The 8,019-nt window shown below is 38.8% G+C and overlaps 1 pseudogene; it reads left to right on the top strand.

Moving 5' to 3' along the window:
• Positions 1 to 2,743: 2,743 nt before the first annotated feature.
• On the top strand, positions 2,744 to 3,142 carry LOC105504504 (annotated as a pseudogene).
• The last annotated feature ends 4,877 nt before the right edge of the window (positions 3,143 to 8,019 follow it).

Genomic DNA, 8,019 nt, shown 5'->3' with positions numbered 1-8,019 from the left:
GTGTTTCCACTGTCCCCAAAGCCAGCTTCTCTACCTGAGACATGTTAACATTTATCTTCTGTGTACTTCTCCTAATGCTCTCAACAGTAAAGAACATGTTACCTTCATCTTTGCATCTGCAGCAGTTAGCACAGTGCTCCATATATGGTAGCAGCTCAGTAGATACGAACAGATGAATAAAAAGATGAATGTAATTTGAATGAATGAAAAGGCATCAACTGTCTAAAAAATTATTGTAAGTTTTCAAGTTTTTTTTGCCTAATGCTTTCAGAGATGGCAATGGAAGAGAAAAATGTGTGAAGAGTGAAAGAATGTTGTAGGGAGAAGGTCTTTCATTTCATTGTGTATATTGTTTTCAGCTGTTTCCGATACTATGATCTCTTCTGGATGTTGTTAATGAAATTTTCAAGTATTTGATATGATATTAATAATGCTCCAATATGTATTTTGAAAACACTCCTAATTTTATTTGGACAGAAAACTAAAAAGGCTGGACGAGAGTGCACATACTGCAATAGGAATTAATTTGAGAGCATAGTGGTTCAGAATACAGTAATTATTTTGGGTTGTCTTTTCAAATTCAGCGAACTCAGATACTTATATGATTTTGAAATATTGCAGTAAATGGACCAAAGCCGACTCCAATGTGTGAAAGATAGATTTTATACACATGCTTACATTTTTGATTAATTTATTCATTATTCAACCTACATTCATTGAGCACCTTCTTCTGCTCAGCTGTACCCTACATGCTTTGGATTCAAAAAGATGGATTGGTGGATGGCTCTTTGGTTATTCTAGACAAAGTCCTTGATGCTTGGAGAACGTTTTGCATTCATTTGTTGTCATGGTGATAGTTGCCCCACACAGACTCTCTAGGCACCCCAGCTCCTGTTGAATGTTCTGTCCTCTTCACCGCCTTTCCAGCAGTCCTCTGCTAGTTCCTCTAGTGTATAGTATGTGCTCCCACCTTTGAGCCTTCCAACAGGTCTTTTCCTATTTGAAACCCTCTTATCAGAGAACTCAACTCATCTTTCAGACTTGCTTGGGTCAGTTCATTAAGGGAAGCTTTCCCTGATCCCATAATCAGACCAGCTCCGGGACTGTAGTGGTGCTTCACAGGCCTTGTTGATATCACAATTAATTAATAATGAATTTAGCTGCTTAATATCTGGTCTTCCTGCTGAAATATAATGTACACAAGAGGAGGATCTGTGTACCTGTTTTTCCCCATCTACTTCCAGAGTTCAGTCACATGATGATATGGAGAGATTTTTAATAAAGATTTGCTGAATGAATAAATGAACTAATATTGGCAGAATTGCTAGGATGGACTAATTCCTCTTTTCCCTCTCCCAGCCCGTGTCCTGCCTTTCCTCATTTATAATAAAAAAATGCTTAATGGCTTAATGATACTCGGAGAGCAATTCCCTTTCCTAAATTGAATCGTACATGTTTGAACTCCCATAGTACATAAGGCCCTGTGGCTGTCAGTGACACTTGAGTATCCTTCTTACTGCTTCTCAAGTGGAAGGAAAGAACAGGAGAAGGAAGGTGATCCCTTTCTCAGCCAACCCACTCTTAGAGAAATAGGAAAGATCAATTGTGGGTATAACAACAGCAATCTCTTTCCCCGCATGAAAGAATCATGTTGCTCATTCATGGTTAAAGTAGGATTTTAAAATAGCCAATCTAGCAAAGGCAGTGAGAATCAGGAGCAGAGACCAAAACATGTAACAATTCATTTTAGAAAAATGTCCTATAAACCGATCTCACAGTTGGAACTTAAAAGGCCCCAGATACAATCATGTTCTGTAGAGCCCCTGAAATTGCCTCTGGCACTAAAGAGATCCTAAGCAATATTACTCAGGGAGGAAGAGGAATAGGGCATCCATCACATTGTCATGTTCTGCCTTGTTCTCAAATTACAAAGTCAGACTCAGTCCAGAGTTGAGGGATGGTGTTCTCATTCTGCTTTTGTCTACCCTGTGTAGGTTATGGCGGCTGGCTGGGGAGTGTGCTCCTCCAGCTTGTTTTCAGAGTCCATCTCTCTTGATTACCTCGACATCCCTTCCGCCTGGCCTGGGAGGTCTCTTCCTGTATGCTGTCTCATTTTTCCATATTAAGGTGGCTCTAAGTATCAGGCTGCCTTAAAACCCCTGAAGTTTTCTTTTCAGAAGGGGTTTGGAAGTCTCACCAAGCTCACTAGCAGAACAGAGCATTTCTTTACTCTATGGAAATGGACTAACTCAATATGACATCATTTCTGCTGCAGCCTTGTCTGCTTCCATGACCTTTGGAAACCATATTCTAACGAACATCCCGTGACATTGTTTCTTTGGTTCTGACAAAAATCAGAATTGTACCCACTCTTATAACATATTCTCTTGCATTTCCCTAAGACTCCAAGGGTTAATATCCTTTAGGGTTTTATCATGCCTTTCCAGACTGTCTTTTTGCTTCATCTATATCAATGGCATCAGTTTCACTTGGAGCAACATGATTCTTGGCCCTATCCCAGACCTACCGAATCATTAACTCTGGAAGAGATGCCCTACAATCTGTGTTTTAACAGTTTATACAGGTAAGCTTGGCGGAAGTTTACCTTTGCATTGACTGATAACAAAAAAAGGGCTTCTTCATTAAATTAATAGTTCAGGAGAAATTGAAACTACTGGGGAGAGGGAGGGCCTATTGAGAACCATCCCAGCAACCTGACCACAGCTGGTCTTCCCTGGACACCATGAACCACACTTTCCAAACCTTCTTCACTCCTGCCAACAGCGGCCGCTCCTGCAATTATGAGATGCTCAAGGAGGAGCATGAGGTGGCTGTGGTGGGGGCGCCCCACAACCCTGCTCCCCCAATGTCCACCATGATCCACTTCAGCAGTGAGACCTCTGTGCCTGACCATGTTGTCTGGTCGCTGTTCAGTACCCTCTTCATGAACTCCAACTGCCTAGGCTTCATAGCATTTGCCTACTCCATGAAGTCTAGGGACACGAAAATGGTTGGTGACCTGACCAGGGCCCAGGCCTATGCCTCCACCACCAAGTGCCTGAACACCTGGGCCCTGATTGTGGGCATCATCATGACTGTTCTGCTCATCATCATCCTGGTGTTGATCTTCCAAGTCTATTGATAGATCAGGAGGCATCATCCAGGCCAGGGGCTCTGCCCGTGACCTGTATCCCATGCACTCCATCTTCCATTCCTTTCCCTGCCCCCGGAGCCAAGTCTTGTATCAGCCTTTTGTCCTCACACGCTTTTATACAATGGCATTCAATAAAGTGCACATGCTTCTGGTTAAAACAAAAAAAAAAGTTGAGAGCCAGGTGAGGTGGCTCACGCCTGTAAGTCCAGCACTTTGGGAGGCCGAAGCAGGTGGATCACGTGGTCAAGAGATGGAGACCATCCTGGCCAATGTGGTGAAACCCCATCTCTACTAAAAGTACAAAGGTTAGCCAGGCATGGTGGCAAGCACCTGTAATCCCAGGTACGCAGGAGGCTGAGGCAGGAGAATTGCTTGAACTTGGCAGGCAGAGCTTGCAGTGAGCTGAGATCACACCACTGCACTCCAGTCTGGGCGACAGAGCGAGACTCCGTATCAAAAAAAAAAAAAAAAAGTTCAATAAAGATCATGAATCAATGGTTTAACATTCTCATAAAAACTATATAACATAGTTTAAAGCAGATTTATTTATGCATGAATAATAAATACACTAAAACTATGTGGTTGTATCAAATGAGTCATTATGTGCAAAATACTTAGAATAGTACTTGGCACATAATATATGATGTACAAATATTAGCAGGTATTAACATTATTATTATTTGGCCCCACAGGATATTCATTAACTAAGTATAGCCGCCCCTCGCCATTTTCTCCCAGAGAAGATTTAAAGGGACTTACCAAGACAAAAACTAAACAACAGTTAGTAAATTTGAGAGACAGTAAAAAATAATCACATTAAACAAAAAGAAAATGAAATTTTAGTGCACGCCATAGAAATACCCATAACAAACTCTTCAAATTTTAATTATTGCATCTACTTTGTATTATTCTGTGTACCTAAAGTAAATGAAACTGGCTAGCTGTTCACCCAGTCTTTTCCGTTTTCTTTCTGGGCACTTCTTCACCTGACCCAGCAAACCCTCCCCTTCTGTCCTCCACTCTTTCTTTCCAAGGCTCCAGGCTGCAGGTTGGCACCTACGATGACCTTGCATGATGTTACAGCCCATGACCACCTGGGTCCTTAAACGCATGAAGTTAATCTTCCTGCTGGTCCCCTACATGCTGTATTTATCCTGATTTTAGCAGAATAATACATAGACTTCTTCTGTAGTAATTTGAGCTCCCTGAAATAAAATACGGTGTAACTGAATCTTATACTTATTTAACTCTTCTGTCGTATGAGTGTTAACATGAAGTGGCCAGTGATCTGCTTTGAAGTTTCACCCACATGCAGTTCTATGGCAAGAGTCAAAGTGAACTACATCAAGACAGGCATATACAAAAAATACCATTCTTTTTCAAGGCACCATGCATATCCAAATGGTATCCTTCTATAAGGTATGAAAACATCTAGTTCCTCTCTGTCAGAATAAAAAACTACAGAATTGTTGTGGAAGTTAAATGAGTGGGTTCTCTCTTCAAGTTTTAGAAATGCATTCAAATCTCACCATTTACCAGCTGTATTACCTTGGGGCAGCTAGTGAACATTTCCAAGGATTAGGTTTCTTCTTTAAGAAATGGGGATAGAGCTGTGAAGATTAAATGAAATGAAAGCATTGGAAAGTGCTTCTCACGATGCCTAGCCTATTGATGCCTAGCATTGATGCTAGTCAATGCTTTCTTGTTATTTTATACAGATCAGGAATAAAGAGGAGAAGGATAGATTAGTACCTTGTGTCAGAGAACCTTGCTGAGTTGGCGAGGCTGCACCTCTTGCCAGAATCATATTGCAAGATGGAATTTATGTGCTAGGCATGAAGGGAATGCCTTTGTAGGAGAAACGAGAAAAAAGACGAAGGAAAATTTTGTCTTTCTATATGCAGACACTTGCATAACATTTCCTCCTTGAGTTCTTGAATCCCAATGAGAGACATGAGCGTATGTTTGGGAAGAAGGCTCATGAATTAATATTTTTCCCAATGGAGAAGCTCACAGAAACTTTGAAGTGTTTATTAAAGAGTTGATAATGAGGAGAAAACTTTTTGAAAATCATATTAAAAAGTACCTCCCAAACTGCTTCAATAATTTAACCTTGGAATCACAAGACTCTACTGGAACAGAAAGAACACATTTTTCTCTTCCCCCAACAGTCCCGGGTGTATCGCATGCATGCTGATAACTCTGATGGCCTCTTGCTAGGAGCTGGCAGTGGAATGATACCCTTTTGTGACCAATCGAATAATTACTGAAGTTGAAATTTGTAAACCTGATATCAAATATTTCATAATGACATCAATTTAAACTTAATACTGCTCTTATCTTTTGACAAAAATAAGGTTTAATATGTTTTTTCTCCTACAGGGGGTGAAATAAGGAAAGACTTTATTATACAAGATAATTAAAATTCTTCCTGAGGTTAAAAGTGATTTAAAAAGAATCACAACATGAGATAATTAGGCCTTATTAGACACTTTATCTGCTTCACTGAAGTCACTTTTTCCAGGATGATAAAATGTGCCTTTGTCTTTTTTTAGAAAGCTGGATACCAAATTTGGGGAAAAAAATGATCTTTCCTCCTCCTCTTAGACTCAGCACATGACTGTGTGAATGGATTTGTGGAAATAATTTAATGACAGGGTTACAGTTTCCAAAAGCTAGACCTTTATAGAATGTGATGGTTTTCAAGTACTTATTCATTTTTCTAGTGGAATTACATTTTACCCTCTATTTTTAGTTGGTTAACAGAAAATGATATGAATTTGTGTTTTCTGATTTTTTTTTTCTCCTGATAGGCAGAATAATAACAGGTTAGTGTTGGGATATTTAACAAAATCCTTTTGTTACTTGACAGACTCGTTTATGCTTTCTTATGCTATAACAGGTAAGGCAAAGAATGTCAGTGTTTGTGTTTTTAATGTCTAATGAACATACAATAACCGTGTAGTAGTGGATGGTATTTTTTAGATGAAAAGTGGTTCCGGCATTTAAAGCACATGAGGTTTTTGTAAGAGGAAACAGGTACCCTAGGAGCATGGGAGTTTTGCCAGAGTTCTAAACTGTATCCCTACATGAGGTCTGATATTGCTTTTCTATTCTGCTTTTAGGCTCAATGATGATGATGCTATGACTGCCGCCCTCTGCTAATGGCTCTTTGGGCTTCCAGTGGGTATTTTCTTTTTTTAAGTGTTCAAAGCAACTAACAATAAATGAATGAAGTACCGACTTGTGCCCATAAGTTGGTATCCAACTTATTTTCATCTATTGACCAGTGGATAAAAGGAAATTGTTATACTTTGCCTTTAAGAAAACATTTTGGTTTTATTGACAATGACTTGTTATATAGGTTTTTATCCAATCTTTCTGAGTGACCCTTTCCTTCAAGAAAAGGCTATGGATAGATCAGTGCAGCAGGGTTAGGTAAAAGATACAGGTCTCTTTGAATGAAAGCTAGAAATATAGAATTGTTAAGTAAATGTCTATTTCAAGGTGACATCTCTGGAAGAAAAATAGTATGCTTCGATAGAAAAATAGCTTCTGTCATACTTTTGTGGGGTCTATTGTAAATGATATAAAGAAAATTGCTGCTTTAAAGAGAAACTTAAACAGTAAAACAAGAATGGAACGGAGCCAAAATTGTGAGCATAAATGGAGTTACATCAAAAGTATCCATTAAGTGAGGTTTTCAGCATTCACATGTAAGAGTACTGCTGCTTTTCAGGGTAGCAGTGCTGTATACACTTGCCTCTCCGTCAAGCTGGTAGGTCCTGTCAGGAAGCGTATGACACCTTCAGGGTCCTGGCGATGCGTAAGAGTTAATAAAAAATGCACAACACAAATACAGCTTAAGCAACGATTACAAAGCCAGTGTGCATATAGCCACTACCTAAGTAAAGAAATAGAACACTGTCAGCACAGTTCATTGCTGTATATTGATTTTTGAATCAGGTAAACTTGCTACATCTTCATTAATTCGAATGATTAATGGAATCTTTTAGATTTTTCTATACCCACCTACATGATCTGTGAGTTACGACAGTTTGGTTCCTGTCTTTCCAATCCTTTTACCTTTCATTCTGTTTTTGCCTTACTGTAGTGTCTGGGGCCTTCAGTACAATGTTGAATAGAAGTAATGATGTCATCCTTGTCCATTCCCAGTCTCAGAAGGAAATGTTTGATGTTTCACCATCAAATATAATGCTTGATTTTCTAGGTTGTTTGCTAGTATTTATCTCAACAGGATGCTGAATTTTGTCAGTTGTCTTTTCTGGCTCTGCCCAGGTCATCATAATATTCAGCAAATGTGCTGAATCACATCAGTTGATTTTCTAATGTTAAAACAACTTCAAATTCCTGGAGCAAATCAAAGTTGGTCCCATTGTACTAATTCTATGTATAGCTGGATTTAATTTGCTAATATTTTATTTAGAATATTTGAATCTCTGTTAATAGGTGAGATTGGCCTGCTATTTTTGTGTGTGTCAAGTTTTTTTTACCAAGGTTATCTTGAAATGTATCCTCTTTTTCTGATCTTTGGAAGATTTCTTGTAAGACTGGTGTTCTTTCTTTTTTAAATATTTAGAACAACTCACTAGTAAAGCTATCTAGGCCTGCAGTTTCTTTGTGGGAATGTTTTAAAGCCTATTTATTTTTATGTCAGCTTTCTATGTTTTTCTAATAATTTGTCACTTTCTTCTATGTTTCCATTTTTTTGCATAATGTCGTTTGTGTTTTCCTCATCTTTAATATTGCAGCAACTGCAGCATTGTCTCCTTTTTTTTTCCTGGTATTGATTACTTATGCTTTTCATTTTTTCTCCTTGACCAGTCTCTCAAAGCACTTATAAA

This window comes from Colobus angolensis, unplaced genomic scaffold, assembly GCF_000951035.1.
Source record: "Colobus angolensis palliatus isolate OR3802 unplaced genomic scaffold, Cang.pa_1.0 Scaffold92, whole genome shotgun sequence".
Lineage (NCBI taxonomy): Eukaryota > Metazoa > Chordata > Mammalia > Primates > Cercopithecidae > Colobus > Colobus angolensis.
Note: the sequence above shows the minus strand (reverse complement) of the source record. Positions and strands in the feature narration are given on the sequence as shown.